The sequence below is a fragment of the Sardina pilchardus genome, chromosome 12 (assembly GCF_963854185.1).
Source record: "Sardina pilchardus chromosome 12, fSarPil1.1, whole genome shotgun sequence".
In the NCBI taxonomy this organism is placed as follows: Eukaryota; Metazoa; Chordata; class Actinopteri; order Clupeiformes; family Clupeidae; genus Sardina; species Sardina pilchardus.
In genome coordinates, this window is record NC_085005.1 from 29,387,478 (window position 1) to 29,399,977 (window position 12,500).

General features: G+C 44.9%; 1 protein-coding gene across 1 annotated transcript in view; it reads right to left on the bottom strand.

Moving 5' to 3' along the window:
* The window catches only part of rnf144ab (ring finger protein 144ab), a 42,090-nt gene extending 31,684 nt beyond the window's left edge, over nucleotides 1-10,406 (bottom strand). The window contains exon 1 of the mRNA XM_062550982.1: nucleotides 10,152-10,406. The gene's annotated coding sequence lies outside the window, so the exon portion shown is untranslated. The remainder of the gene's footprint in view (nucleotides 1-10,151) is intronic.
* Nucleotides 10,407-12,500: the final 2,094 nt, after the last annotated feature.

Genomic DNA, 12,500 nt, shown 5'->3' on the forward strand with positions numbered 1-12,500 from the left:
ACACACACACACACACTATCTCTCTCTCTCTCGCACACACAGGCAGCAGACCAAGACTACTAAGAAGAGGAGTTGGAGACTTGGTCATGTTACAATGATAAAGAAATCCGATTAAAACATGTACACGCTAGTACACAAATACTGTGCAGATGTTGAAACTAAGGAGACTAGGTTTTGTTTTTCTGCTGCGTTACCCCCACATTGAGTTTGAAAACTCAGGTGGCAATATCACCACCATCCACCATCGCCCCTGGGAACTATGGACCTTCACAATCCCACCCATTAGTTCTGCTAAGAACACTACACCATTAAAAGTGCCTCTGTGGAGTAGGATATCAAAGGGGAACTTGGCAACTATTTCAACTCCATAAACCCGTTTAGAAATCATTTGGATGATTAAATGATCTGTTCCGGTGAAAATGGTGACTTTCCATTCCCCAGGGCCCAGGCCAAACACCAACCTTGCAACATTGGAACTTACCGTCCCGGTAAGAGAAGTGAGAAACAGGAAACTCATTTTAAATCGTGTGTCTTGTTGTTACATCCATATTGTTCTGCTGAAATGATGCGTACCGTTTCACTAGCTTGTAAACAAATCCATCTGCTTTATCATGACTTTTTGTCCACAGTTAATAAGAAATAGCATGCACAGTTTCTTCAACAGGAAAGGAAATACCGGTATAGCTATTCCTACCAAGGGGGGCTTTAAATGATGTCCTCCATCCTAACCCTTAATTTATCCAGTCTATGGTACCACTCCTAACACCAATAACACACCAACTCTACTTACTGTAGAGGTTTTGTGGTGTTTTTTCACGATTCAAAGAACGTATTCACGGTCATAAGCTGTAATTTTGGGCCTACTTCAATTGCTGTGGGCTTCGGGACTGTATTTGCTGTTAGTGTTTTGGGCCTAATGCTTTTGCTGTGAGAGTCAAGGCCATTACTATGTTGAGCAGAACAGACCAGCAGTCCGAGGAGAGGGATGTGGGAGGACCAAGAGAGGACATTTCCTTTGATGTTTGAAGGTCAAGGGACATCCAAACACTAATTTTCTTTTGTTCAGTGAATATTTTCGTCGAAGTCCTCAATTAATGTAGGATCAGATTGCCTACCTACATCCCTTTACTGTTCACTTGTCTCTGAAGTCCTTCTATTTCTTGTTCCTGTTCTCTTGTTTGTAAGTCACTTTGGACAAAAGTGTCCGTTACTGATAGCAAGTGAAGAAGGAACTGAGAAGAAACACACACCCACACTGAGGTGCTGGTTAAGAAAATATGTCATGAGCTAACAAGCGTTAGCCAAACCCTGATGAAGGCTGTCTGACCAAATGCCAGTTCAAGGCACTGTAGGCAAGATGTATTTGATCATATTCACTGAAAGTGGGGGAGTGGCATGAGAGTTGCATACATTCCAAATGTTGGCTAAGTCCTCTCTATCTGCCAGACTTATCAACTGCAGCTTTAACAGAGAAAAGAGAGTGTGGCTATTCTTCATAGGCAAGAATACAGCTCACGACTCTTCAGAAGAATCTGACAGTGATGAGTAATTAGAGACAGATACAGAGATACAGTGTTTGATACATGAGGAGAAAAACTGTCAGAAAGAGAGAAACAATCATTTCTTTCAGGTCCACAGAAAGCTGATCTTTTCCCCGGGCACTGTCAATTACGCAACCGAAACCTCAGACAGTGATATTTAATGTGATAAGGTCATCGGCAAAGGAAAATAGAGGGGGTGAATGAAAGAAGATGGAGAGAACGAGAGCGAGAGAGAGAGAGAGAGAGAGAGAGAGAGAGAGAGAGAAAGCCTACATGCTCTGCAGAACCTCAGTCAAGCGTTCCACAGTGAGGGAGTTGTGGGAGGAGAGAGGCACGTTGATGGTCAGGACCGTGACCACTAAATCTAAGGTTGAGATGAGAGTGCAACGGACACTCCTCCTCCACTCACATAATTGGGTTAGGTGTTCGTATGAAATGATGTCCCAAGAGGACGTGACACAGCCTACTCACGCAAGTAAACAAACAAACATCTTGGCCTGTGTCCTTTTTCCGTACGTCAGAGAAAAAAGTCAGTCACTACTCTTGGTGCTAATTGCGCAGCATTAAGGCTAGGCCCTTCCTTTACATCACTTTCATAGGCAAGGCCGTTTTGATCCCATTTTTGGCAAAACTCCAGACAGTCTGGCCTTCGAAAAAACTGCCCACTTTGTCTGCGAGAAAATAAGAGGTCCCACAGCACAAATGTCCGTCCAGTGTGTTTGTCAGGCGAAGAGGAAGAGCCGTCGCCCACATCTTTTATGACACCCTAGTGCGTATCACACCGTTTCCACCACATATTTAAACGTCAGGACGGAGAGAGGTCACTGGCCAACACCCTTCCAATGCGTCTGCAAACAGCAGCAGCAGTGCTATAGGAACAAACAAACGAGTTAAGTGTCTGAGGTTTGACCTCCACGAACACGCTTCAACACCCAATTTAGTCACGCATATAGGAAGTGAGATCGAAAGAGACATTGCTGTTTCCTTGATGGAAAACTTGGGATTGAGTTTCTAACACAAAAATCACTGTCTGGGGCAGCGAAGGATGACTAGCAGCGGGTCTTCTTCACCCTGTAGTAGCCTGTCCTGTCCAGAACCCTTTACGAGCAGAGTCGCTTTCAACAACAGCTTAATCAAGCAAGGGCACAGGAAGTCAAGGAGCCACAGCTCGGTAAACTTCCTGTGCAGATCTGCAGGGACTGGGCAGAACTATCTAGGGCCGTAAAACACACCCTCTGGGCACAGTTCTACAAAAGACAAAATACACACACACACCCAGATCACACAACAATGCAGTGGGAGGGCTCCCCAAATTCAAACAAAAACAAGTTCATGTTTCTTCTCCGTGCCAGGAATTCCAGTAATTGTAGTGTTTCTGATGACTAAAATCCCAACTGATGAGAGAGAGAAGCAGACGAGGGAGAGGATGGAGCTGAGAGGAGGAGGAGGAGGAGGAGGAGGTGGGAGATTTGGGGCCTGCTGGTTTCTGTCCAGACTGTAGCAGTGAGGGGACACAAGGTGTCTCTCTCTCTACTCTACCTGTGAGGGGACACAAGGTGTCTCTCTCTGTCTAGACTGTACCTGTGAGGGTAAACAAGGTGTCTCTCTCTGTCCAGAGTGTAGCAGTGAGGGGAACAAGGTGTCTCTCTCTGTCTCTACTCTTCCCATGAGGTGAAACAAGGTGTCTCTCTCTCTCTACTCTTCCCATGAGGTGAAACAAGGTGTCTCTCTCTCTCTCTCTACTCTTCCCATGAGGTGAAACAAGGTGTGTCTATCTCTCTCTCTGCTCTTCCCATGAGGTGAAACAAGGTGTCTCTCTCTCTTCCCAAGAGGTGAAACAATGTGTGTGTCTCTCTCTCTCCTCTTCCCATGAGGTGAAACAAGGTGTCTCTCTCTCTCTCTGCTCTTCCCATGAGGTGAAACAAGGTGTGTGTGTCTCTCTCTGCTCTTCCCATGAGGTGAAACAAGGTGTCTCTCTCTCTCTCTCTACTCTTCCCATGAGGTGAAACAAGGTGTGTCTATCTCTCTCTCTGCTCTTCCCATGAGGTGAAACAAGGTGTCTCTCTCTCTTCCCAAGAGGTGAAACAATGTGTGTGTCTCTCTCTCTCCTCTTCCCATGAGGTGAAACAAGGTGTCTCTCTCTCTCTCTGCTCTTCCCATGAGGTGAAACAAGGTGTGTGTGTCTCTCTCTGCACACCTCGTTCCATCTCATCTGGCCGGTGCGGAGCGCCGAGGCCGTGAGCACTTAGCAGATTACATGAATAGAGGAGCTGAGGGGATTTGCATGGGGATCTGCTCTGCGTTCAGGAGCCAAAGACAAGCTCACGGTAATTAGGAGATGGATGTCAAGTGAGGATCTCCAACGATGGACATAATGTTGAACAGTGCATGTCTGTGTGTGTTTGTACGTGTGTGGGAGTGTTTCTGTGTGTGGGAGTGTTTCTGTGTGTGTGTGGGAGTGTTTCTATGTGTGTTTTTGCATGTGTGTGGGAGTGTGTGTGGTTGCTTGAATGGTGTATGAATATATATGTGGTATGCATGAAAAAGTAAAAAAATGTGTGTATATAGTGTGCATGTAAAAGGCAGTGTGTGTGTGTGTGTGTGTTAGTAAATGTATGTAGTATGCATGAAAAAGGCAGTATATACTGTACACATGAAAACACATGAGGCACGAACGTGTTATTAAAGGTTGCGTGCATGGATCTGCATATCAATAGAAATATCTGTGTGTATGTTTGAGCATTCACACGTTTCAGTGTGTGTGCGTGTGTGTGTGTGTGTGTGTGTGGGTGTGTGTGGTGTGAATCTTCAGGCTCGGTCGCGGGGGTCAACCTGAGTGGATTGGCCGAGATGTCCAGCAGGAGGATTAGCTCTGTGTGTGTGTGTAGCTCGCTGCCCATCTCTCTCTCGGGGGAACACAGAGGCAGGGCTCAGCATAATTACCTGCTTCCTGTGAGAGCGGCCAGCTCCGAGGTCCGTCCCCACGGCCCTGGGCCTCAGGGTCAAGTCAGCGCTGGACATTCTCCAGTCTTCATTAGCTAGCCAATAGCCACTGTTGCTCAGTGATGCACAGTGCAGCGCACCCTTTTAAATGGAGGGCTGTTTGCCTGAACTTGAAGCTCTGAGGTCACCCAGCCATGTCTCATTCATTTCACATTTGAATTTAGAAGGCAAGAGTCATGCAGTACAGAGAGATACTGTGCTAGACCTTCATTTTATTTGAAAGTCATTTCTGTAACTGATCAGTTGATCCAATGCAACCGGATCTACTGTTGTGTACCAAATAAATATTGCAGTTTTGGGAGTATGTGATCTCCACCCAACGGTTACTCCCTATTCCCATTACCAAGAAAAGTAAGCATCCCTCAGTGTAATACTCCCTCTCTGACTAATCTATTACACATACTTAACCAGAAACGTATAGCAGTTCATGAGAATTCATTATATTATATAAGAGGTAGGAAAAAGCGCAACACTGCTGCTTTAGAATCACCTTTATTTGACTATGACGTTTCGGCACTATAGGCCTTGATAGACTTAATGATAGCAAGCTGTTAGCATCTTGGCACTAATGATAGCTAGCTGTTAGCATCTTGGCACTAATGATGGCTAGCTGTTAGCATCTTGGCACTAATGATAGCTAGCTGTTAGCATATTGGCACTAATGATAGCTAGCTGTTAGCATATTGGCACTAATGATAGCTAGCTGTTAGCATCTTGGCACTAATGATAGCTAGCTGTTAGCATCTTGGCACTGATGATCACTGGAGCTGTAGCTCATGTAACATAATGTATTGTTACCGCTGGGCATGCATCACTACCAGTGGGTCTTTAATTGAATAATTTCATTTATGCATCCCAAGGATAACCTACTTGGTGTTATGATGGTGTGTGTGTGTGTGTGTGTGTGTGTGTGTGTGTGTGTGTGTGTGTGTGTGTGTGTGTGTGTGTGTGTGTGTGTGTGTGTGTGTGTGTGTGTGAGAGTGATAAATTAATCGGAAGTGCAGTGTAATTGGGACAGTGTAATTGGTTCGGTGTCCCTGTTCAGACCTGACTCCCATAGTTTGATATCCTACAGTATGCCATCAGCCCTTACTGATCACCTCTGCCTTAGATCACCCCTGACTGTAATCTAGTGTATACTAAGCCCTTCGGTGGGCTACCCTTGGGTAGGCTACCTACCTCTTCAGAGTTGTTATGGCCCATGACTTCTCAAAGAACACAAGACAGGGAAATATGAAGAAATTAAACATATTTCTTGGTTGGAAAGTCAGGGTTCTTTATCATAGAAAGAGATTGTGCATCTGAACCACAGCTATGCACGGAATTACCTGCTTTAAGACTATAAAATAACAGCTGAAATAAGTGTACAGGAGAGCAAAACTTTAACTATATACTGTATACCTTAGCCTCATGTGAATCCTGTCTTAACCAGCAACTCTCCATTTTAAAACGTTCTGAATTTGATCGTCTGTGAAAAGTGCTGAGTTTGAGAAAGGGGCCTTAAAATAACTCTGGGAGTGAAAAACAGATGTACGGAGTGAGAAAGACAAGAGCAGGAGAGATAGAACAAGCAGATAGGAAGGGAGCGAGAGATGGAGAGAGCAAAATAAGTTGAGACGAAACAAGAGAAGATAGGGATAACACTGCGGTATTTTCACCAAAGGGGGGAGAGAGAGATAGAGAGCGAAAGATGGAGCGAGAGAGAGAGAGAGAAAGAGAGCAAGAGATAGAGAGCAAGAGAGAGAGATAGAGAAATAGAGATAGAGAACAAAAGAGAGAGAGAGATAGAGAGAGAGATAGAGAGTGAGAGCAGAGCACACCAGAGGGGTGGACGGGGAGAATAAGATGGACAGAATTCAAGCGCTCGGCGCAGCAGGAGCCCATTTTTCCCTTCTTTTGTTTATTTATGGCATCGGGGTCACAGACGGCACTAAGCTGCTTAGCCGTGTTCCACTGGTCACTGGCGGCCTGCACGCCCAAATCCAAGCTGCCCAGCACAAGCAGCAGTCAGCATCAGGCAGTTGGAATCAGCCACTGGTCGAACTCTATTTCCAGTGTGTATCAGCCACTGGTCTAACTCGTTCCAGTCAGAATCAGGCACTGGTCCTATTCCAGCTCCAGTCTGAATCAGTTACTGGTCCTATTCCAGTTCCAGTCTGAATCAGGCCCTGGTCTAACTCTATTTCCAGTCTGAATCAGCTATTGGTCTAACTCGTTCCAGTCAGAATCAGGCACTGGTCCTATTCCAGTTCCAGTCTGAATCAGGCCCTGGTCTAACTCTATTTCCAGTGTGAATCAGGCACTGGTCCTATTCCAGTTCCAATCTGAATCAGCTACTGGTCCTATTCCAGTTCCAGTCTGAATCAGGCCCTGGTCCTATTCCAGTTCCAGTCTCAATCAGGCACTGGTCCTATTCCAGTTCCAGTCTGAATCAGGCCCTGGTCTAACTCTATTTCCAGTCTGAGTCAGGTATACTGGTCCTACAAATTCAATGTTGCTTTATAGCATGACGGTGAGATACAGTGTTGCCAAAGCAGAAAGAACAACAAAACAGCTCACTGTCAAGAAAACAGACACTGGTTACTACTCTAATTCTCTAATTCCAGTCTGAATCAAGCACCTGTTTGAATTAACTAAATTTTCTTGTCCTGCAATGACTGGCTCTGGATTCTAAACCAGTGCCTCGTGCCAGTAAGAATGCTGACACAATCCAGACCATTAGGGCCAAGTCTGACAGACTAAGACTCTACCAGACCAGTGTCATCAAGCTGATACCTGACAGAGGACAGACTATCAGTGATCTGAGACAGAACGTCCTTAGAGTTTCTGGTGACAAATTTCTAGTGTTCAGTGTCGGTGGCCTGTACACAGTTGTTCAGGACCATGGCTCTTAAGTTCTCTAAGGCTTAGATGTATTTTTTTCATCTATTTCATCATTCTTTTAATCAGGGTTTGTTTGTTTATCTGTCTGTCTGTCTGTCTGTTTGTTTGTTTGTTCGCAAGATAACTCAAAACGTTATGGATGGATTTCGATGACATTTTCAGGGAAGGTCTGTAATGAAGAAACGATTACATTTTGGGAGTGATCCGTTTCACCGTCTGGATCCAGGAGGCGGTTATGTTTTCGCTTGGCGGAGAGAGATTTTCTAGTTAAATATGCGTCCGTCAGTCTTATATTTGCCTACTGAGTGGATGACTGTCCATGCGTTGTTAAGCTGCCCAAGGGTTAGGAACATGCATCCTCTCAATGCTGCATCCACTACTTACCTCAATCTCACCTAAACAGATAACCAATGCCTGAAAAGGAAGTCTGCTTTTGTGTGTGTGTTGTTAATGAGAAAGTAAATAACAGAAGACACAGAAGGAGACCAGGACACAGAAGACAGCGTGAGAGGAAAGACCTGCATGTATGGAAAAGAGGGAGAGAGAGAAGTGTGAAGGAAGGGGAGAGGGAGAAGGGGGAATGTGTGTAGAAGATAGAGAGAAAGAGAGAGAGAGAGGGAGAGAAAGAGAGAGAGAGCAGGAGACAGGAAGAAGGGGAGTTGGCAGGTACAGAATGTTCCGGACGCTGGACGATCCCAGCAACACTCATGAAAGAAACATTCTTCTCCATTAAGATCCACAGCAACAGGCTGAGGTGTGTGTGTGTGTGTGTGTGTGTGTCAAGAACACAATGTATGCTTCTGCTTGACTGTACACATTTGAACTCTATATCTCTCTATATATCTTAAAGATGTAGATGTCAGCATTACTCACTCCCTATCTTGGCGTGATGCATTATTCACACAATGTCAACACCCACAGAAAGGTGACAGACACTGGCCACTGCCTTTGAACAAGTGATGCGATCCATTCCAGACAGGGAAGTAGGGGTGAATGTTTAAGCCTGCTGGGAATTCAAGTGGGCGTTGTAGCTTGCACAACACAAAGCAAACTCCTAAACTCAATCACTACAAGTACCTCAATTGAGCTGAACTGGCTCTATTTTGACAGAATTTGAAGTAAAAAAAAAGTAGACCAAGAATAAAGAGAAAAGACAAAGATAGATAGATAGATAGATAGATACAGTAGATAGATAGATAGATAGATAGATAGATAGATAGATAAATAAATAGATAAATAGATAGATCAATACTGTAGATAGATGGGGGGGGGGCAAAGAGAGAGAGAAATGTCTTTACCAGGACACTGATAGACTTACCTGGCCTAACACACAATCTAGGTCACCTTAGTAGTAGCCCGATCAGCTTCACCTTGCACCTGAATCTCTAAAGAGGGTCTGTAAGCCAACAGGTTTTCTGGCTCTTGTCTTTGCAGGTGAAGTAGTGAGGAGACCCAACCAAGCATCACCATCCAACAGACTCATCCCAAACTGAACACCGATCGGCTGTATAGTGGCCTTAGTGTTTGGGTAGGGCATGAGTTCATTGTAGTCTTCCTATCGTCACATTGTGCTGAAATCATCAGACATTTTTTTTTTTTTTTTTTATGACTAGAATTGAGATCGATGTGAAGAAAGTAAAAACAAAACATCTATAGGGTTTTAGGAATAACTAATTGTATGAGTCCCATATAGGCACAGCAAAGAAGTTTCCCAGTGGGCCAGCACAAACATGGCATGGCCCCCACACAGTTCAGCACAGTGCACACTAAAGGCATTTAATATGCTGAGACAGAGGAGCCAAGCTCAACAACTCTCTGGGCAATGAGCAAACTCTAGATGAGTCGGCTATGACCTAAGAGTTTACATAATTCGCTCTGCCTAGGACACTTCTAGCTGATCTCACCCTCTTTCATTTTGTGCAGCAAAACCACTCATGTGTGCGGAGCTGCAGTCATTCCAGTCTACCTCCCTTGAGGAGCTCTATCCAGTGTCAAATCAATACACTATAAAGGTTTATAGTTCAACGGATTATGGCTGCTGTGCAATGTTTCTGGATGACACTACGCTCCTGTGATACTTTCATCTGTAGCCTACCTGCAGTGAGAGAACTGCAGTAGGTTACAGACAAATGCTAACACAGTGAGATCAGAGCAGAGAGCTGCAACAAACCACGTTTGTCCATAGCCTTTGCTTTCACATCACAAGACATCATTTTTTAAGTGTATATCTACACACCACCGGGTCTCATATAGGCTACAAATAGTCAGAAAGACTACTTATAGATCCCGTTGACAGAAATGGGGGGCGGGCCCACTATGCGCAGGGCAATGTATTGTGGAAATAAGCTTTGGTTCGGTTAGACTAATGGAGATGATGAACGCTAAATCCGATTACAACATGCACTATATGCCGGGGAACTGACAAGTAAACGTTCACTTCTGTCACACGTCAAATATGTATTCACAATAACATTATTATTATATTGCAAATCTGGCAGACACCAATACCGTAGGCTATGCAGAGAACAAAAAGCATGTTGTCTTTCTTCTTGAAGATCGACTGAACTCATAGAAAAACACACAGACAGAACCACTGGCTTGGCTTTACCAGTCCTTCGCGACAATAAGAAATCAGTCGGTCGACACAGGACACAAAATCCAGATGCTCTTGTAAATGTTTACAAAGGCACAGAGATCGTGTGGAGACGAAACAAGCAGTCTTACCTTGAAACGAAGGTATCGGCTATCACGCTGTTATGACACGAACATGAGTGTAGGTTACACTCTCGTTGCACTACAGAAGGGCGCAGCAGCAGTGCGTTGACATGACTGGTTATTCCTGGGTGTCTTGAGTGCGTAACAAAATTCAAAGACCCCTCTGCACTTCCTAAAACCAACCGCTCGGCGCGAAGGGTTGGACCGACGCCATTAGATTGCACTGGATGTGTGAGGAACTCAAGAGACGCGGCCGATTTTTGTTTTTCGTCAGATGTCAGTGAACGCCCTCTGCTGGCTAATGTCAAATATGTGATGCTTCCTGTAGGCGAAATACCTCCGCGGTCTGTGTGTGAGACCTCACGGAGCCAGGAGACCAAACAGCGCCGTCAGACGAAGTGACAGTGCTGCCACCTTCTGGTAGGACACCAGTAGGCTACCCGAAAGAGAAAATATTTTCTTGATATCTTGTTGACAATTAGTTATTTTTCTTTCTTTCTTTCTTTCTTTCTTTCTTTCTTTCTTTCTTTCTTTCTTTCTTTCATTTGTTCCTTTGGCTTTGCTCTTTTGAAAACTGTTAGGTCTGCATGCTTCATAACACTGTGTACTTTCCAATTCAGAAAAATCAATAGGCAACAATGTCTTGTAGACCGTGTTCCCGTCTATAATAATCAGTTATTCCTCTCACACTGAGCCTCAAAGACTAAAAACAAAACCCCTGAAGGCTGTGTTTAATATTTATGGCTTCTTTTCAGCACGGTGTTTGTGCACGGCCTGCGTGACCTCTGTCAAGGTGTCAGCAGAACAGGTGCGTGTTTGCTGTGGCGTTGATGGATGACCTCCAGTGTTTGTCTTCCCCTTCCCGTCGGCCTGAAACTAAGTAGCATTGATTCCCCTCATCACCAGAGGCAAAGCCTTTCAGAGCTGACAGCAGAGGCTGATAACTCAGAGAGGAGGGGGGGGGGGGGGGGGGGGCATGGAGATGTGGATCACTGCGCGCTCTCTCTCTCTCTCTCTCTCTCCCCCTCCCTCTCTCTCCCCCTCCCTCTCAAATTCAAATTTTCAAATTCAAATACGTAAGCTTTACTGACACATGATAAGAGTGCTTGTGTTGTCAAAGCATGTATACAAATTCATATATGATAAACAGAAGAATGTTATAACAAATAATAACTCTCTCTCTCTCTCTCTCTCTCTCTCTCTCTTCACAGTCCTCACAAAACTTGCACAGCCCCATTGGGGATACAACCTGCATGCTTAGCCTGAACCCAGACAGTGTTTGCTCTGATTTACGAGAGAGAGAGAGAGAGAGAGAGAGAGAGAGAGAGAGAGAAGAGACAGAAAGAGAGAGAGATAGAGAGAGAGGGTGAATGTGTGTGTGTGTGTGTGAGAGAGAGAAAGAGAGAGGGAGAATGTGTGTGTGTGTGTGTGTGTGTGTGTGTGTGAGAGAGAGAGAGAGAGAGACAGAATATGTGTGTGAGACAGAGAGAGAGAGAATTTGTGTGTGTGTGTGTGTGTCTGTGTGTGTGTGTGTGTGTGTGTTTGTGCGCGCGCGTGAGAGACAGAGAGAGAATATGTGTGTGTGTGTGTGTGTGTGTGTGTGTGTGTGAGAGAGAGAGAGTGTGAGAGAGAGAGAGATAGAGAGATGAAATCTCAGAGAAGGTCAGTAACAGGAGATGCCCACATCCACTGTTGCCTGGGAGATACAAAACACTGCAAAGCACAGACAAGAATCAATAATCTGCAGACATGAGAAAATAAAGCAGATTTGAGAAGGCGCATAATGAATAGTTGCAGTGAGGCAGGTCTTTTGAGGGCTGATTGGAATCAATATATTTCCCATCCCAAGAGTGTATTACTTCATATAACCACTAGAGAGCAGCACAATACAAGTTCACTGCCAGATATGCACACACATGCAGACATATGCACTGTGTAAAAACCCTCCCACTCAACACACACAATCAGATATACATGCTTCCACACAGAGGTACAGGAGTCTGCAAGTTGCACACTCATGAACAGACACACACATATATGCACACACAAACACAAGCACAAACAAACACACAAACATAAAAACATGCAAACACACACACACACACACACACACACACACACACACACACACACACACACACACACACAAACAAACATACAAACACACATATACACACAAACACAAACACACACACACACGTCACACTGGGTTTAAAGTCATCATGTTCTCAGTCATGGTCGCGTGCAGAGACACACTCTGTGCTGTTATGGTGGAGTTGTGGAAGAGAGAGCTAGAGAGAGAGAAAGAGAGAGAGAGAGAGAGGGATAGAGAGAGAGCGAGGGAGATGCAGACGCCGG